Consider the following 19,630-nt stretch of genomic DNA (forward strand, 5'->3'; position numbering starts at 1 on the left):
TATCATATGGGAAACTTGTTCCCAGATTTAAGCCCTGAGGGTCTAAGTTAAATTTGGCAACACTTGATGAGCCCTTAGTCACAAGAATCAATTGCATTTCTCTTCTGCATCATCTTCTGTATTCAGAAGTGACCCAGTTTCCACACAGGTAGTCCTGCCATAAACAGAATAATGCAGACAGATGCTTACCACTGCTGTGACCTGTAAGTTCTGAAAGACATCAGCCTGCTGATATCACCATCAATAAAGACTGGTTGATGATGTTACCTGCATGACCATGAGGAACTTCTGAGAGGTAGGGAGATCATCACAGGGGAGATTTCCTATGCAGGTGTCAGGGAAGAAAGGGGGGTGGGGGGGAAGTAAAAGATTATTTTCCTCTTTTGCTTTTGGAGAAAGTATGGAAGCGACAGTTTGAGTTCCTGAGGACAAGAACTATTTGTAAGTCAGGAAGATGTTTTTGAGGAAGGCACTTTTGTAACGGCTGAATGGCTTGCATTACATCCTAGTGGGATGAAACAATACCAAGAGCCTGGTGAGGCAGCAGCTCTGGTCAGAGGTCAATTTACTACTTCACTTTTAATCTTTGCTTAAAAGCTCAGAGAAATTTTACTGTGGGCTCCTATAAAGCCAGAATTTGTCCTTTGACTCTTTTTTTTTTTACTTATAACTAAAGAATAGTTGTCCTAAATACCTTTGCTCTGACTCAGAATAAAATTTTATGGCGATCAGCATCAGTGTAATACACTGAGTATCACTGGGTTGCAGTGTAAATCATTATAGTGTAAGTTATATATTATGTAGGACAGCCCAAAATACATGCATACAGCATAAAAGGCAAGCGGCAATATGTATCAGTGGAGTTGTTTGGGTTTGCTTGGTGATTTTTAACTAACTTTGTGGTTGGATAGCTGCTATTTATAACTTCACGGTTATGTCTGTCTTGAGTCCAAGAAATTCAGTGTAGCAAATGAAAGAACAATGTTGAGAAGAAGGTGACTGCTTGGATAAGATTTGAAGGCTCGGAGGGAAAAGAAGAACTTCCCTATGGCTTTGGTTTTTGCTGTGAAATGTGTTGTGTATAATCTTACCCCAGTTATTTATTCTACCTTATTCACACTGATAAAGAGTTAAAAATAGGACCTCCTTAAAATGGTTTCATTTCTATCGTACCTGAGGGCCTCAAATGAAATGTATCTTGCACTCCATCCAGAAAAATGGTCTCTCACCAACTTTGCACAGGCATATTCTGTATTCATATGGATGAATGTTTGGCCTGGAAGATAATCCTTGCTGACTCAGAGCATATACCGACATGCTGCTATTGACAAAAATGGGAATTCTGGGTAGAATAATTCTTTCAGGGACTCTGTTAGGAGCTGGTTTGGGAGATATGGTCCCATAAGCTCAAATGATAGTTACAGTGTTTGTCACAGTATTCCAGCACTAGTTCTATGTGGGAAACGAAACTTCTATGAAAGATGTCTGTTTCTGTGTACTTTATTCCAGAAATTCCCACTTCCACTTCTGCCTGAAAGTAAAGTATGTATCCTGAGGCTCACTCAGGTGCTCAAGTTTCTCATAGAGAATAGGACTGTTTTACAAGCTTATGGGCAGTTGTATTGGCTGAAAAACAAATGAAAAGACCAAAAAATTACTTAGTAAGAAAATAATATGTTTCTGTGAAACTGACATTGTTAATAGCTTTTCACTTGGTTTTATGAGATAAATGGAGCTCACATACAAATGCAGTGGTGTTCTGGTTTTGTATGTTTCTTTAGAAAGATGCATTATGCAAATTACAGGGTTTGGATTTCTTTGTTTCTTTTTTTTCCTCTCCACTTTTTTTTCTCCTTTTAGTCCCTCCATAAGTGTGATTTCTATCCAATATTCTTGAAATCACTTCCTGAGTGACTCAAAGCACCCTTATCATCCTCCTGGTTTCTCAGAACGCCCAACCCCAGTCTTCCTTAGATTGAGAACCAACTTTGCATGATAAAAAACCCCTCCTTTTAACTACATACAAGACAAAAAGGTCATCAGAAAAGAAAAAGCCACATGTATGAAAAGAAGTGTGAAAGCAAAAAAAGTTATTGTCTGGCCCCTTGGCCCTTTTAGGACATGATGTGCTGCTTATCTGTAGAGTGCCTTGGCCATCTATGGCAAGAGAACAGGTCAATAAATAAATAGTATTCCAAACACTTGAGTTCTTTACTCTGACAGTAAGTTAAAGTAAATGAGAATTTGCTTATGTGAAAAGCTGAATGAGTATATCAGGGCAATAATAAGGTGATGAAAAATACTTTATCCAAAGATACTCTACTCAGTACATTGAAGAGCTATAGAAGATTCAGGGCCAAATGCTGGATCAAACTGAATGCCCACAACCACAGCTGATAACAGAGGTGGGTGTAGAGCTCAGGAAAGGGCCAAAAATGAACTGGGATTTTTGCCTCCATCAAAAGAACTGTATTTTGCCCATGTGCCAATCACATAGGAAGTGATGAAACTTCTAGCTTTTTTTAAAATCTCTTTTGAGAAGTTTGTTGATTTTCTCATCTATAAGGGATACTCTTCAGAGAGCAAGGAAAAGATTTCCCAGGCACACCTGGAGGGTGGTGGTAGTATAGTATCTCTGAGGTCTCTCAATTCATGCAGGATAAGGTGGCAAAGTAGGAAAACCTGGGAAAAATTATGCCAAATCCTTTGGCTATGCCTAAAAAAATGTCCCTGAATACTGAGGCCAGCTGTTGAGCTGCCAGTGTCTGGGATAGTAAATTTGGCTCTCTTCAAAAATTGAGGCTATATCTGGACTGCCTAACCCTGGTCTTGGGCTAAGGGCTGTCTCAGCTGCTCCATCCTTCCTGGGAGCTGCTCCATCCTTCCTGGGAGCTGCTCCGGCACAGTGCTGGTTGGGTGGGACCAATTTCACACTAGGAAGCTTTTCAGCAGTTTGGTATTATACACTCTGTCAGTTTGGGACTCTTCCAAGCTTTAATTTGCAATTCTATATGTAATTTATGCACATTTATAGATGTGTTGGATCTATACAATCTCTAGTTTTAGTAAATGTTGTCCACGTATCCCCACCTCTGCTGTTAGGAAATCTAGATGTTTGCTATTGACTGCCAAGCATGGAAGATGAGGTGAAATGGGTAAAATCAAAGGCATTAGAGAAAAATCTGAGAAAGACTAGGATAGGTTTGAGAGGTATAAAATAGAAAAAAGGAAGAGAAAAATCTCACTCATGTTTGTTGATCTGGATGTAAAAATACAAGCAAGGGAATTGAATAGTAATGGAGAAAACAATAGATTAACAAACCCATCTATATTATTTACACAATTACAAATATCTGAAGAAGCCATTAAAGCAGTTGGAAAGGATGGTATAGAGCAGCCTGAAAGCAAACCACTATAAAACTAAAAAAGCTAAGAATCTTGAGACCTCCTGAGAAAAACTACATGTAAAGGAGGTGTATAAAGTTCTTTCTAAGACATATTGGGTTGTCCAGCAGCTGGCAAGGATAGTGTTAACTGTTGCAGGAGGAGAGGGGAAGCCACAGCTGCATGCCCTGGGCACAAAGACTGTCAAGCACCTGTCAGCAAAGGAAGTGAGGTAGGGCCATGACTCACTGAATTATGGTTTTCTCCTAAGGCATTATAACAGGAGCGTGTGCACTGTCATCCACACAGGCTTCTATTATACAGAGAAAGGCAAGTACTACTGGAGAAAAGTTTGTTATGCATATTGCTTGTGTGTGAAATTTGCTTTCACAAAGATATTCTTTTGTTTTGAATAGGCATGGAATGTGGCAAATTAATTCGCTTTTGCTAAATGCAAATTATTTGCTGAGTAATGCCTTAATTTTCTTTTTCTGTGTATATGTTCATGCAGTGCCTACATAGATTTTGGAAAAAATTAGTCTATCCAGCCATGGCTTACCTAAGCTGTAATGTTTAATTCAGTATATTGGCATAATGGGTATCTACTTCTTAACATTCCACACACAGAATGCTTAAAATCTCTTGTTCTTTGTCTTGCATATATATAACTGTCCTAACAGCTATATTAGCATAGGGCAAGCTATGGAAGAAGTAATCAGACAAAGCCTTGTATACCTAAACAACAGCTCATTTTGGGTTGGTGGTCTATCAAGCATTCTTCTCTCAGTATCCTTGAAACCTACACCTTTTTAAAAGGCTTCAGTAACACAAAGGCCTTGTGTACCCAAGAAAAGTGTAGTGATTAAATTAGGTAGGTTTAGAGATCAGATTAGTTAAATGAGGCATTGCCTTCTTTAGACATTGTTGCCTCAATTTAAGAACACCTTATGTTAATGTTTCAAAGTTAAGACAACATACATCATTCTTAAACCAAAAATTCTAGTAAACTTGGCGTTTAAACAGCATTAATTAGTCAAATCAGTTACTAAAACAATACCCTCAGATACAATTGAAGGTTCTTATATGAAGTTTCTTCTCTTTAATGCTTTATTGTAGGCACAGTAGAAAATTACAGATTTAGATAGGTTTGTTAGTTTTACCTTGGTAGTACAACTAGGAACAGATTTGGCATAAAAAAAACAGGGTGTTAGGCCACATCCCCCTTACCTGTAAGGGATGCCAAGTGATGAGAAGACAAAGCATCTTAAAAGTTAATGGAAATGATAGTAAACTGGTTGCCACGTAATGGTTTTAGCTGAGAGAGAAAGTAGTCTGTTAATCAAATGTTATTTTAGGTTGTATAGTTTGGAAATTTCTTACTTTGCACTAATGTGAAACACTAGGTCAACATAGTGAAATCACAATGACATCGTACGTAGAATATTTTCTGATAGGGAAGATTTTTATGAAGTAGCATTTGTGAGAACTGTGTTTATTTTTGTCTAGCCAGTTGAATTAAAAACTCTCTTACAAATGATGTATAGTAGTTGCATTTTGTATATGATTTACCACAAGCATTTAGTTTAATAAGTTTTTTCAATTTTAGAACATATGAGCAATAAAGTGCATATTAAAAATCCATTGGTGTGATTTGTGAAATACAGTTGTCAGCTGAGCTTTATATTTGAGAATATACTTAAAGAAAGACTAAATGCTGCCATTGAGCTGATGGTGATTTGGCACAGTAGCAGACAGGCTAGCACAGTAGTGGTTCCACTGAAATTTAAATTATTTTGGTTTTAGATGGAATCAAATGCTTTATAAAGAGTGCATCTCAGAATTGAGATGTTTTGAAAACATGGTCAGATCACTGATCTGAGCTTCTGTGTGGGCATCTGATTTCTATCAGCAGTGTTTCCATGTGTGGAATAGGAGGAAACCTAAATAAGGTAGAGCGTGTGAAATGTTAACAAGGCTGAATTGGTTACACAAATACAAAGAAAAATTGCAGAAAGCAGCTGAAATATTTAATCATTAAATCATTACAATTTATAAAAACTGTAAGCGTATGCTTTAAGTTAAATCTGCTATTTTGTAGGTACTAGTAACAAGTTAATTCTTTAAATTACATGGGTACTTTCAGTAAGCCACTTAATTTTTGCAATGAAGACTCATGTTTGTCAAGCGCTTTTTGATGTAGTTTAGCTGACAAAGCAGAAATCTTTGCTGTGAATACACACCTAGTGAGATAAGATGGTTCAAAATTTTCTGTTTCTAACCACTTTAAGTGAAGTTCATACTTGAATGTTTGCTAAAACAGAAAGATAATGGCTTGCACTTGTGACTATTCTCCCACTTGCTCTGCAGCTGTACCCAAAGTATCTGAGTAACTAAGGTGGGCCTGGGAAGTGCTGTTAAATAGAAGTGGTAGGCGTGGTTCAGTTCCTCTGACTTTCTAAGCATGTTATCAAGGAAGATAAGGAGATTTTTGTCTTGTAGGCACTAAGCTTAAGTCAATAAATAGAGCTTCTGTTGACATCCTTGGTCAGTTCTGTTGAATGCTCTCATAACTAAATATTTGCAGGATCACAATTTATCTCAGTACATTAGCTGGATGTGCAGTGTTTTGTTCAAATAGAGATTACATGTCCCTCTCTGCATTATGTTTCTCAGATCAAACTTGAAGTCATCTTTGTTTCAGAACCTCTGATTAACAGCCCAGGGAATAAATTTCTGCAGTTAGTGGAACTATAAAGTAAATATTTACATGACTGAATTTTTAATTTGTGCTTAGTAGGTGTATGATTCGTGCTTTGTAGGTATATATAGAGCTCACTCTTTTTACATATTTAGAAGATAAAAAGAAAGAGAGTTTATTTTAGTATGTGCAAATTTCACCCTTGTAATCTTTTTGTTGTTGTTGTTTTGTAGAACAAATTAAACAAAGTTGTTATTGCTAAATGGGCTGGAAGGTAACTTCTAATCATCAAATCTTAGAATAGCCTAGGTTAGAAGGGACCTTAAAGATCATATAGTTTTAACCCTCCTATCATGGACAGGAATGCCATCCACTAGATCAGGTTGTTCGGAGCCCCATCTGATTGAACTAAAAAGTGAATATTAATTTACACAACAAAGCTATAAATGGTCTTAAAATTGTATGTCTTTCAAATTTCACAGAGGGCCCATCTCAGAAGAATCTGGTCCTTTCTGTGTCTCATCCTGTATGCTGCTCTGATTAGGTATTCACTGAGGAATAAACTTGAAAGAATTCCCATTTCTCATGGATCCACATGATGGATTTTGCCACTGATAATCCAAATGTGATTTCTAAGAATATTTTTCAGATTTAGAAATTGCCGATCAGCTGTGATACTGGTGGTTTTGTGTATCAAAGAGGAGAAATTGTTAATAATTTACAGTAAAGAAAATAAGTACCTTTTAGTGAATTTTGATGAACATATTTCATAAATTATGTTTTGTTTTTCTTCACATAAAATTGTCTCTTAAATATCAGCTGGCAGAGAAGTTGCCAGTTGCCTTTTGCAGAACAGATGATTTTTCACAGCAGTTACTTGATGCGTTCCATATCTGTCATTTTTCAAGAAACAGATTACAGCAAACATTCCTAAAAGTTAGGATTTTCTTCTCGACCCTTATCAACACTTAGACGGAAATAATGGAAACTTTCAGAGCTTGTTGCTCTCTAGGGAAGAGTTTCTGATTTCCAGTCCCTTTTGTTTATCACTCATGATACTGTTTCTATTAGAGAGCATCTTTTCCCCTCTGCACATTTCTATTCTCCTTTCAAATGCATGATTAAATCGTGGAGACATGGTGAGCTTTCCTTATGCTTGAAACTGCTGTTTCTCTCTGAGATATGTATTATTTTTTCCTAACTGCTTTCTGTCCAACAGCTGATGTCTCCATCCCTCGTTTCGCGTTAGTTCCTGGGCTGGCTGAGTGCAACTGCAGTTGTCCTTGAGGGTGCGTCTCCGCTCCTTGCTATGCATGCCTTCCTCCCATTGATGCTAATGGGACTTAATCACGGAGAGCCTGGGTCATCACTCTACTCTGCGAGTGTACTTGATTGGCACGGCGTTTTGTAGCTTGCCCCTGAATGCCTGCCTTTCTGTGTAGAAAGGGAATGTGGTGTCAGGTTTGCTAATATTGGGAGGTGGGCGGTGGTGGTGATTCTTTTTATATTGAGCTTCTTGGCCATGCCTTGTGCCTTCTCAGTTTTCATTTGATACGATCTCAGTTTGTGAAGTCCCTAGCTTGGTGGTTTTCTGGTTTGTTTGGTTTTGTCTGGTTTTGGTTTTGTTGTTGTTTTTGTTTGTGTTTTGGCCTTTGCTATTTGTTTAATTATTTTAATTCTCTCATTCCTGGAACAGTAAGGGTGCTTTGTTGCTTTGAGGTGCTAGAGATTATACTTAGCTTTCTTTATTTTAGTGTAACCTTTCTTTAAATATTAGTCCTTTTGTCAATTATGCACTAATCTATTTGCCTTTCAACTTGATTCTTTCTTTTCAGAGATTTACAATATTGTTGATTTAAGGTTTCTCACAGTAGATGGAGAAATACAGTTAAGTAAGTTTGTTTAAGAATGCTGATTAAGTAAATGTTTCAGAGACTGTTACCTTAAGGCACTGTTTAAAGGGGATTAATTTTCCTTCCTGTAGCTGAAAATGTAGTTTTATTGAACTCAGGTTTATTTGTCAAACATTAGGTTTTTCCTAGTTGATATATTTGAGGAAAAGATGTAGTGATACCTTCATTGTTCTTAATAAAATGGATTAATAATTGTAAGAGGATTAAGCATTTTAGCTTCTGGCCTTTGCACTTAATTTCAGACTATCCTTCTGGAGAGAAAAAAAACCCAACAGCCAGTGTTCTATGCTCTGCTTTGAAGTACTGCACTTCTGGATACAGCTTCCAGATAAACCTAAATGGTCTTACCTACAAGAGTGTGTCATTTAAAAATCTTCCTTGTATTTAGGCAAACTAGTAATTTAGTGGGTAGGTTGTTATTCCCTAAATTAAAGTCATTGATGTTTTGCCAGTTAAGGTTTTGTGTGATATCATAAATTACATGAGATTTTGTTTTTCATCCAAGGACCTTAAAATATTTTCTAAATGTTAACTAGGTTGAGCAGTGTTTTAGATAAACATTTTCCAGAAAAATATAAGCTACTACTCAGACTTACCAGAGGATGCTTTTAAGTCTAGTAAGAAATACTTTTGATTCTTAAGCCCTGCTTAAAATTTGGATGCTGCTGCTGTTCAAATCCCTTTTTGGAAGGTTTGCAGCTGAGGAATATGTAATGTTTATCATCTTTCAGCTTCATAAGGAGTCCCAACATTGTGCTTTTGGGACACATTGCTGATTGTGATTTTGCTTGTTCTTGTTGGATCAAAGAGCTTAAATAGTGCAGGGGCTGTGCTGTGGTCCGCTGAAGTGCTGGGGTTTTATAGCATGAGACGAAGGATACACATGGATATGCATTGCCTGCCTTGTGATGCATTGGGAGAGGACAGGTGAGTCTCTCAGGAGATGAGCTGATGTGATCTGTATGCTTTCAGTGTTGTTGGAAATGGTCACTGGGAGAACATTTAAGAACATGCTTAACTTTTGTCTTGAACAGAGCAAGTAGGAGCAATTCGAAACAGAGTGAGTGAATGAACTGACAGAGAGAATGAATAATCACATGTCTTGTGCTGAAGTTTATTTGCTCTGGTCGCCTTTTTTCTTAGCAGTATAAAACCAGGAAGACCATGAGAACACTATTTCTTAGTTTCTCTGAAACTACCGGTGTAACTGATAATATTTTTGACAGGCCCTTAGAACAAACTTGTCTAATGTACAGACCTTTATGTGTGGCTTAATTAATTTCAGAACTAATTCTAACTGAGAATCAAGATGTGGGCTTAAAATAAAAGCTACACTCAACTGTGCTTTAAAATAATTACTAAAACCAGAATAAAAGTAATTGAATTAGCTGCACTGCTTTTCTTAGACTCAGTATTTTTCAAATTTGTAATTGTTTGGTCTTTTAATGTTTAGGTAATTAATCTAAGAATCTACAGGGAAGATTCTGTCCCATGTCCAATGTGAGCTTTTGATGCCAAAATTACTAATTGCTCACCAAAGTAAGTTGTATTTGTACAGGGAACTGTGCAATTTTTGGCAAAGATCAAGACCTAATTTTATCAAACACCTTTGGGGATTCAGTTTGCTGAGTAGTAGCAGTAATTATTAAGACACACACTTAAGCAAAACCAAAACAAAATAAAACAAAAAGCACTTGCAGCTATTGATGTGTCTCAGTTTCAGTTTACTGTTAGGTTAATGTTTCAAGGTCTGGAAACATCATTTAAATAGACAAAATAGAAGTAACTTGTATCTTAAAGTGTGCAGAAGTCTTATGGGAACTTAATGCAGTGCAATATTTTTTATGTCAAAAACATTATTTTTGATATAATTATATTTTTATCACCTGCTCATATGTGTATAATCTTATATTTTCTGATTTGCACATTTGCCACACTTGGCTGGTGCTCAGAAGATCAGTTACATTGCCACTATCTCTCATGCCTTCACTGGAGAAGGTAGTTGTGCTGAAACAAAGAAGGCTCAACATTGTGAATCCATTTTCTGTATTGCACCTGAAAAATACTAGAGAGAAAATGTACCAAAGCTTTAGAAACAGTGAAGGTAGCATTTATCTCCCTTAAGATTAGCCTTCTAAAAGACAGTTGTTTAGTTTAAACTGGTCATGTCTCATCCTGCTATAATGAGTTGAATAGAGATGTGGCATTATCAGTCAGTCATTAGATCTGACCGCATTAGACATGGGAGCGTGGCCTTGGCCTGAGTTGCCTGCTTTTCTCCTTGCTGGAAAAGTAAGTACAGATGTGTATGATAAAATGAGATGTGCTTTGAATACTTGAATATAGAGGAAATATCTAGAGTTCCCAAATAAATTATCAGGTATTCTATTTCATTAAAACTGTGCAATTGCCTGTGTACCAAGTGAATTCACATAGCTGGTGTTTAACACTACAAAGAAAGATATATTTTTTTCTGAGTTTCCCTTGCAAAGGACAGTATTTTGGAAACAGTTTCTGTGCACTGCAAGTTTCTTCACCCTTGCAGGTTTGGTGACGCTCTTTTTTCTGGTTTTTGCTTTTCTCTGTTTTTGCATGTTTGGTAGGTCTTGTTATTTGCACATTGAAGAATGGGCTACAAGAAATAGAAATGGTTATGAGGAACCCTTTTCCAAAGATTTTCTGTTAAATGGCCATTTTGAGGGTCAAGTCCTTCATTAATAACTGAAATGAACTATTGCAGACCTGGACAGGTACTTTGAAGTTTTCCCAGTTGCTGGAATCTGCAAAAAAAGAGAGGAAATGTTCACAGAGCTACTGAGGCATACCTGAAGATGTTCCCTTTTCTTTCTTTATTTGCAGTTCAGTCATTCAGCACATCTTTACATTATACTTAGAGGCTTTTAAAAGATGTTCTTAATTCAGTGGAGGCAAGTCCTGGCTCTGCAATCACACTCACTTATGAAAAATAAATACATTCCATTTTAGAAACAGAAAATGCTGTTTTGAAATAGAAATAACTTCACAATAATTCTCAAAAGCTCCCCCTTATAATATGTATTTCTTCTTGAACCTGACACTAGCTTTGTCCTCTTAACAAAAGTAAATGTGCTATGTCAAAAGCTAAAACCTTTTTCTTCCTTCAAAAGAAAAGAGTAGGTCTAAAACAAGCATTCATTTTAATAATAAAAGTCAATGTTTTATGCCAAAGAAGGAAAACCCCAAGACTTCAAAAAAGTAGTACCACCTCCTCATCCTGAAAAGCGGATGGGAAGCAAAGGGCTGTAAGGTGTTTGATGACATGGCCGGTGAGGTGGGGCTGAGGGATAGCCCAATTTTCATACAGTGCATTGGAAGTGACTGCTGAATGGTAGTTCCAAAAACTGTCTTACTCAACTATAGAAAGCAAATAATAGAATAAAATTGTATATTCTTTTTTTTGTTAGTGAATGCTCAGGTTTTATATACATAGGCAATAACAGTGAGTTTTCCAAAAATGTTTTCTCATGGTATGCATGTCAAACTTACATAACTTTGACATTATTTTCTTGCTATGAAACTCGCTTTTTTATATAGTTGTTGTGTACTTCCTGGAAGTTAGTTTTTGATCCAAACTTAATGCTATTTTTGTGTAACACCTAGTAACTACAGTCTTCCTTTATTTAAAATTTATTTTGGATTCAAGAAGAATGATAATTTTAATAACTAATCAAGATTATGAGTATTTATATATTTTCAAATAATTCAAGAAACTTGGCATTCACTTCCAGACTTTCAGAATAAAGAGCTGATGGAAGCGCCAAACTGAGGCATCACATTAAAATTGTGTAGAAAAACAAAGTTTACATAAAACAAATGTTAGGACTTAATGGATGTTAAGGAAAGACTACATGTCAATTACATATTACTGCTTTCAGTTTTGTCTGGGCATTCATAGCCATATATCTGCTTGTCCATCCATCCACCGGTTAACTGGAACACAAAAAACACTTTGGCAACAAAGACATCTGTGAATCTACAAACACTGTAAATTGCCAACTGTACTTTATAGTTAACATGTAGAAGAGAAACCAAGGTCAGGAATTATGCTTACATTGTCATTCATGGCTTAAACAAATGGTAAATATTTGTGATTTTTCTTACAAAGTTTTTCAAGCTATCAGGTGCATATAATCAAAGTATGAATGAACCTCACTCCATTTCCTCAGCATTTTCATACAAAATTTCTCATTGATAAATATTAGTTACGCTATATTTCCAAGATACGTACACAAAATGTATGGACAAATAAATTTCTCCCTATAACTTTGTTTTTTCTTAATGTTGTAGGTGTTAGGAAGTGATACAGTGCATTAAATGCCTTACATGGCAATTGTAGGCTGTTGTGGTGAAGACTCTGGTAAACCTGCCAATAAGGCTGTCCATTATTCACAGCATTAGAACATGCCCACTGAGTAGTGGACTGAGCTTCATAAACTTCCTCACAGTTAAATAGTAATGCCCCCTGATCACAACAGTTGCTAGACTGGATTTTAGCTACTGATTTCAGAACACAGTTGGGCTTTGCTGCTGAAGAAATACCCTTCGCACTGTCAAATGTTCTAGTCTGTGTTTTGGCATTTGTCCATTTTGCCCTCTGTACCTCACAACCCTCTAATGGAAATACCTACAAATTTGCTGTCTATAATTTTATAATTTGAGCAGATTACTTGTATGTAGACTTTATATTGTCTTTGGTATTTTAAAATTCCTTTGTTGGGGAAGAATGAGATAGAGAAAAACCAATACATTGCAAATCTTTGAAATTTGGAGGGGGAAAGGTCCTAGAGCCACAAAACCACCTTTTCTTAATCCCATCCAATTTTATTTGGATTTAGTTGAATTTAAACAGTTCAGACAGCCATTTCCCTTCAGTTGATTGTTTTTCTCAGGAGGCTTGTGTCAACCTGCCAAATCGATGCCTGAACATGCTTGTTTCAGAGAGAGGGACCCAGGCTGCCACCAAAGCATTAGACTGCATTATGCAAAGCACATGTGAGTTGGAAGGAAGCAGGTTAGGGAAGTCCTATCTCCTGTCCTTAGCTGCATCTCTTCAGCTCTCAGAATACCTCCTGAGAGGAAAGGTTCTCACAATTGTTGGGAAACTTGGAGAAGACGACAACCTGGCTAGGATTTCTCCATGAAACCATAGTCTCACCAACCCTTCTCCTTCCTCTGGGGTCACAAATATGTGGCATGGATCCAGAGTGGGAGAAAAGACTGGGATACATTGAGCCAGGGCTGCCCTGACTGCCTTTGGAGTTATTTCCATGGATCTTCTACTTACTGGCATAAAAACTTTTCTCTATTACCAGTTAATATCCTCCATCTCAGCTGATAGAAGTCTGTGCTGTAATTTCAGGCTAAAAACTTTGATGATGGATGCGTGGTCCTTGTTGCTGTCTGTATTAGAAATAGACTTTCCACTTTTTAAAGCAAAAACTAGGAAATTACTTTAAAATAGCTTTTATATTTTTGTAACAACATGTAGTGGAAGCATTTTATACCACAATATTTAAAGTTGCAAATAATTTTTTTTCAGAAATAATCCATACCAAAAGATTTAAAGTGGCTGTATGTCTTTTATTTCTGAATTTGGGTTCCTTTGTTGTATAATTATATTTTCCTCGTCATAGGATATCATAATATGAGGCCCAAAGCAAGAAGCATTTTGCAGTACTTTATTTTACCTTTCTTTTAAGGTATTGACTTGTTTGAAATATCATGGGAGAGATGGAAGAACTTCAGCTGCTCCAAAAGGTTTGTTTCAAATGTACACTGTAAACCAAGTTTGGGTAAAAGGAAAACTCAACATTATCATGAAGAGTGCTGTATTAGCAAAACAGCCTTAGTCCTCTATTTCTTCCTTGAATTCATTAGTTAAGGTCTTTTGGCAGATCTAATACAGAACACTGTATGAGTTTTACTAGTGGGATAGTCTTACATTTTATAGTGATGAAATGTCTAACAATGGCTAGATACTTATCAGTTTTACAGAAAATTGTCTTAATGAATTACACTCTTTCTTTTCAGAATGAGTAGTTTTTAAATTTAATGTTATCTAAATGAAAGGTTATCTTAGCATACAGTTCAGATGAATTTTTCTTCCAAACAAAATACCATTAAATTTTAGTACTGCCAGGTATTCCTGTCCATGTTATTGTGAGGAAAGACAAGATGTGAATATTTGGCTTTTAGCTTATCTGATACAATCTTTTTTATTAAAGAGCAGAAAGCACATTGTCAACCTTTTGTTATCCAGTTTCCCGACTGCAGCACAGTGTCAGGTTCTGCCAACTGGCTTACGTTTTTCAAGTGTTCACCATTGACTTTAGTTACCTTTCCCCAGTATTCTGCATCCTGCCACTTAGCTGTAAATGTCATACACTCTTCTTCATTCATGCTTCCTAATAAGAGTTAGTTTTATTGCAATTTTGTGCAGAAATATATAAGGGAAAAATTAAATTTGTTCTAGACATAACTGCTGTTGAAAAGACCTTCATAATGAAAAAGTAAAAATGCAGTTCTTGATGATTGTACCTTGTCTGATGAGTGGAAAAATAGGAAAAGATCCATTAAAAATGTCCAAATGTAGACGATTTAAAAATTTATTCTGTTACCTTAAAGCATAACCAGTGTGGACTATTTTTTTCCCACTTGTATTTACTTAACATGTACCTAAATTTAGCTTTGATTTTTTCAGGTGTAATCTGACCCTCTCTGCTGTAATTAAATAAATAATAGAAATGGAACAGAAGTCAGTATATGAATTGCTAAAAATTGTTTTCATTTACCCAGTTGCAGGATATGGTCCTTTTAAGTATCTGTTAGGGTGATCGCTGACAGATTAAAACTATACTGTAAAATACACTATTAAAACAACTCATTTTTTCTGAATTATATTTCACTATACATTTCCAAGAGTGTTTTGCTTTTTAAGACATTTTACTACAAGTGAAATCTTGTTACATATATACATGCAGAAGATATTATGCAACATTAGAACAAAACGTTATTTTGTTTCAAACAAAGAGAAAGACAATTTTCAAAATGCTTCTTTATCAGGACAGGAATTCCATATACTCAGTGGAAAAAAAACCCCTAAAAATAAAAACGCAAAAACCGAAATCAAAACAGTTTATCACAAAAGCACACTGCCTTTACATTATTTTGAAGAATGTCAATGCCACAATATTCAATAGCATAGCATACTTACATGTGATAATGCTGTGCTTTTGACTGTTAGAGAAGCAGAGTGTAGATGTAAATGTTGGAAAAGGTGGGTATGTAACTGTACACTAGTGTACTGTAATATTTATTGGTAGGAAATCAACCATTTGTCTTGGGTAGCTACTTATCATTAATTATTTGTATGTTTTAAAACTTGCTCAATCAATGTTTTTTCTTGTTTCAGGTTGTTGTTTTTTTTAATTGCCCTTCTGTTAAGGGTTTTCTTTACTTTTTTTCTGCAAACCCAAAATACCTTCTCTTCCAAACAAATCAGACCAAAAAGCTCAATGAGATGACTTCTCTTTTTCCTGCTGAATGCTGACATGAGACTTTTATTTTGTTGTATTATTTCTATGTTGAAGATGAGGGTCTTTCTGGGAGTTGAAATTTCAGTAAATACCTTCTTCAGTGGTGCATTGTTAATATTGTTTGTACAGTGCTCCATGTTATATTTCACCCCATTGATTATCATAATACAGAATTGCTTCAGAAGTTTAGTTCTGCCCCAGTGGAAAATACCAAAGATGCCATTCCCAGAAGCTGCTTTGGCTTCACTGACAGATGACTTTGCCAGATCAAATAGCATGATAGGAAGAACACAAGTGAGCAGATCAAAACTGCTCATTTATCTGTCCATCATGTATAGCCAAGGGACTTTTGCTTTTCACGTAACTTTACCGCAAGTCCAACCTTGTTATGTGTGTCTTTTTTGTGATTACTCTAAACTCAAAGATCATGAGGTTACTGTGAATCTTTACTGTCATTTTGTGTGCCATTCAGAAAAATAACACATTTTTCTGTCAAGTCATCTGCACCAACTGAAACCAGATACTAAGAATTTGCTCTCTTTTCAGTTCAGAATTTATACAGTTTTTTAGGGTATTTTATAGAGCCAAAGTAGAAAGTGGTGGGATGTATGATGATCTTAACGTGCAATAGTCTCCAGCTGGTACCAAACTTGGTCAGAAATGGAAGGGCCACATCTTGGGACAACAGCTTCTGCTGTCAGCTGTGGCATGCTCCCTGACTAGCTGTTTGCCACAAACACACTAAATAGTTTTTGGGTAAAGCTAAGTTCTTCTGCAGAATGTCAGCCAACAGAATACAGATCTGTGAAACATCTTCTTGGTGCATTTATACTGACCTCTCACTAAGTGGTGAGAAGGAAAATGTTCTCTCAGTTTGTGTGTGCCAATGAAAGTATCATATGAAACTATGTGACTGCTGGGATTAATTTTCTACATTTGTTAAACATCACAATATTTTACAACAAGAATTTTGCTTACATGGTATGACAGGTTTTCTGAAAGGATAAAGTGTATTTTTGAAATTAAAATATTTTGGTCAAATTTATCCTCTGAACAAGACGAGTGAAGTTCTACATTTGTCTTCAGAGATGAAGATTATTAGAGCTGTCTGTTACTTTGCTTGACCATGCTATATTTGTGTTTTATATCCAGCTTCCTTGAAATTAGGAATATTTGCTCCTCCAGAACTTAATGATGTTACTATTTCCGTTGTTCGAGAAACTACTTAACTTTTCCTGGCTGCTATTTCTGATAAACTCATATAAGAGCAATTTTGTTTTCTCATGATATCTTTTCCACATACTATCTCTTTTTACATAGTGTTATATCCTGCTTTTTCTTTTCCCCTTGTCAATTTCTGTTAGCTTTGTCTTTTGTCAGCTGAACTAAGAAAATCACATAGTGAATAAACTTTTTCTCTTTACCATTTTATTGATGATCAAGTAATTTAACATGGTTTGGGTTACATTATATATACTGACTTCCTCATGTCTCTCATTGTACCCTGAAAAATCATTTGCATGAATCCTTCATGAACCTGTTCCATCCTGCCAGCATTCTGTTGAGAGAGCATATATAAAAGTTGAACTAACTGTTCTGGCAGTAGCCTGCTAAGTTTGTTTTCTCAGTCAAATACTTACTGCACTTCTACATCATCCATCTGCTAAAATAGCTTATACTATTGGGGCCACAATGTTTCACTGAATATCATGTTTACCTGGCTAGTCACCATTCTGCTAATTCCATGTTCCTATGTGGGTCATTGACATTTTCTTGTGTTTCTATCCAGCTGTATCCCCAGTGTCCCCTGGCCTTTTTCCCAGTTCTCTCCCATGTTGTTTTCCAGCTTGACAATTTGATAATATACCAAGTAGGTTCTGTTTGATCTGTGTGCGTAATGCTCCTCTGATGAGGTGGGCAGAGGTATGAGCAGTGACAAGGTGGACTCTCAGCCATCAGTCAAGTCCAAAAATGCGCTTTGCTTCTTGGCTGCTGTTGAACCAAACCATTGTTTTTCAGGTTGTATGTCATGCAAGCTCAAAGTCTTTCTGGGAGTTTCTGTTTTGTAGCATACCATCAGGCTTCTTGTAATGTGACCTACATTCTTCACAGGTACATGCACATGCATGCACCTGTTCTAAACACATGAGTTTTCTAATATGCACCTCAGTTATCTGTTAATTCTTGCTTTGGACTGTCATGGTTTCAGTTTAGCAAGAAGTCCAGGTCACACTGTTTTTAAGATTTGTCTTTCTCCTTGCATACAATTACAGTAGCCCTGTGTTATTTGTTGACTTTTTACATAAATGTTATATGCTTCTAGTTGAAAAATAGTTGTATAGCTTTAAGCTAAATCATAACTTGTAAGAAAAAGGATGCAAATGAATGAAAATTCTTTGTACTTAACTATGCCTTCTTTTCTCTTAAAGTGACTTTGTCTAATGTTAGTAATATGAAGGTATTGGCTTCAATTGTGTATGGAAGAAACATTTAATTTGACATAAAAGTGTGACATAGCTACCAAATTAAAGGCAAAGTTAATCTAGAGATTTAAAAGCATTAAAGTAATTGTTTTTATCTTTGAGTTTAAAGCTTTTCTGATAAGTTGACTCCTGCTGTCATTGTGTCTTTCTCTAAGAACCCTCTTATCTTCATTACTTTGCTAGTAATTTTAAGCTATAGCTATCTGTATCTTGCTATGCAGTAAGACTTCAATAATTTTGACTTAATTATTATTTAATAACATAAAGCATGTTTAAGTTAAATGTTCTTACAGAATTTTATAGCTTGTTAGGAATTCAAGTAATACTGTCACAAAGTTTTACTCTCTACTATATTTCAAAGTCATATAGTAGGAATGGCCTCTACATTTGCATTTGAGGTATTGGTATATGAAAATTGAGTGGTAGCATTAACAGATTTAAAAAAAAATAGTTCTAAAGCTAAGTAAGAAAAGGCAGCTTCAAATTGGAAGTTTTCCATAGGGATAGTGAAGGGAATGTGCTGTTTTTAAAATGGTTCTTAAGTTCTGGGAAGTAGCCTGCAAGAAGGTTGATTTGTCATCAGGGATTTGAATATGGTAGCCAACCAGTTCAATATTTCTATGTTAAAAAAATTTGAAGTGAAATCTTTCTATGACATTACTAAGTGATGTGTTGTTAAAACAGTGAAATTCTGGGTGTTGTATGAAAATTTGTGTTGGATATATGGTTGGACTTTAAATTTGGATGCAAATATATATACAGGGAAACTAAAAGCAACATGGTAAAAAATGACAGGTATATTTGTTTACAAGTTATTTATCTCTGTCTTGAGAGATAAATAAAAGAAAAATCCAATAAAGACAGATTAACCAAAAATAGTGACTTTGACTTCAATTCTATTTTTGAAACATGAAGAATAGGAAAAATCCATTTGCCAAAAGGAAAACTATGTAATCATTAGGAAGAAATGTTCTTTTCATACTTCCATGCTAGAACTAATAATATGCAATTCCATACTTGAAAAAAACCTGTTTGTTGATCTAGCACCAATAGCCTACCGCATTTGTATTTTCATGGTGGCACATGAGGTTTTGCTGAGACCAGGGGCCAGGGGTGTTCTTTGAAGACCAGCACTGCTTGAGAAATCCCCTGGGGCACGTCTCCAAGGTGGTGTATGAGATTCTGTGCAGTACTGGGTCCTGGGAGGTGCAGTTTGGTCTGGTTATCACCATTAGTTAACCAGTAGTCACCATTAGTTAACCAGTAGTCAGTTAACCTGTACTCTTTGGTCAGTATAGGCTGTGGAATGAGAGCAATGGCAGTTGCATTTTGCCTTTCAGGGTTTTGCTAGTACTGAAAAATCCTTGCAGAGTTAAGAGTGCATTATTTCCTTGAGATATTTATCTCATTTTATCAGGATGACTTATTTTAGTCCAAAACCCATAAATATCTTGTGAGATATCACAAATTGCCACAAATAAGTGGGATCAGTCAAGTCACTCAGGCATAGGACTGGGAATAGAAGTATTGCTTTTAGGGTTGCAGAAGCTTTTTAGTCTTTTCTTCCAAATGGATTGA

At 36.0% G+C, this 19,630-nt stretch overlaps 1 protein-coding gene across 3 annotated transcripts in view; it reads left to right on the forward strand.

Moving 5' to 3' along the window:
* Positions 1-19,630, forward strand: part of TLL1 (tolloid like 1) — a 127,119-nt gene that overhangs the window by 20,672 nt on the left and 86,817 nt on the right. Inside the window, exon 1 of one of the 3 annotated variants that reach the window (XM_071556208.1) lies at positions 13,740-13,791. The exons of the other annotated variants lie outside the window; for them this stretch is intronic. The gene's annotated coding sequence lies outside the window, so the exon portion shown is untranslated. Of the gene's footprint in view, positions 1-13,739; positions 13,792-19,630 lie in introns of those variants that run through there. 3 annotated transcript variants of the gene reach the window in all.

Source organism: Pithys albifrons, chromosome 5, assembly GCF_047495875.1.
Source record: "Pithys albifrons albifrons isolate INPA30051 chromosome 5, PitAlb_v1, whole genome shotgun sequence".
NCBI lineage: Eukaryota > Metazoa > Chordata > Aves > Passeriformes > Thamnophilidae > Pithys > Pithys albifrons.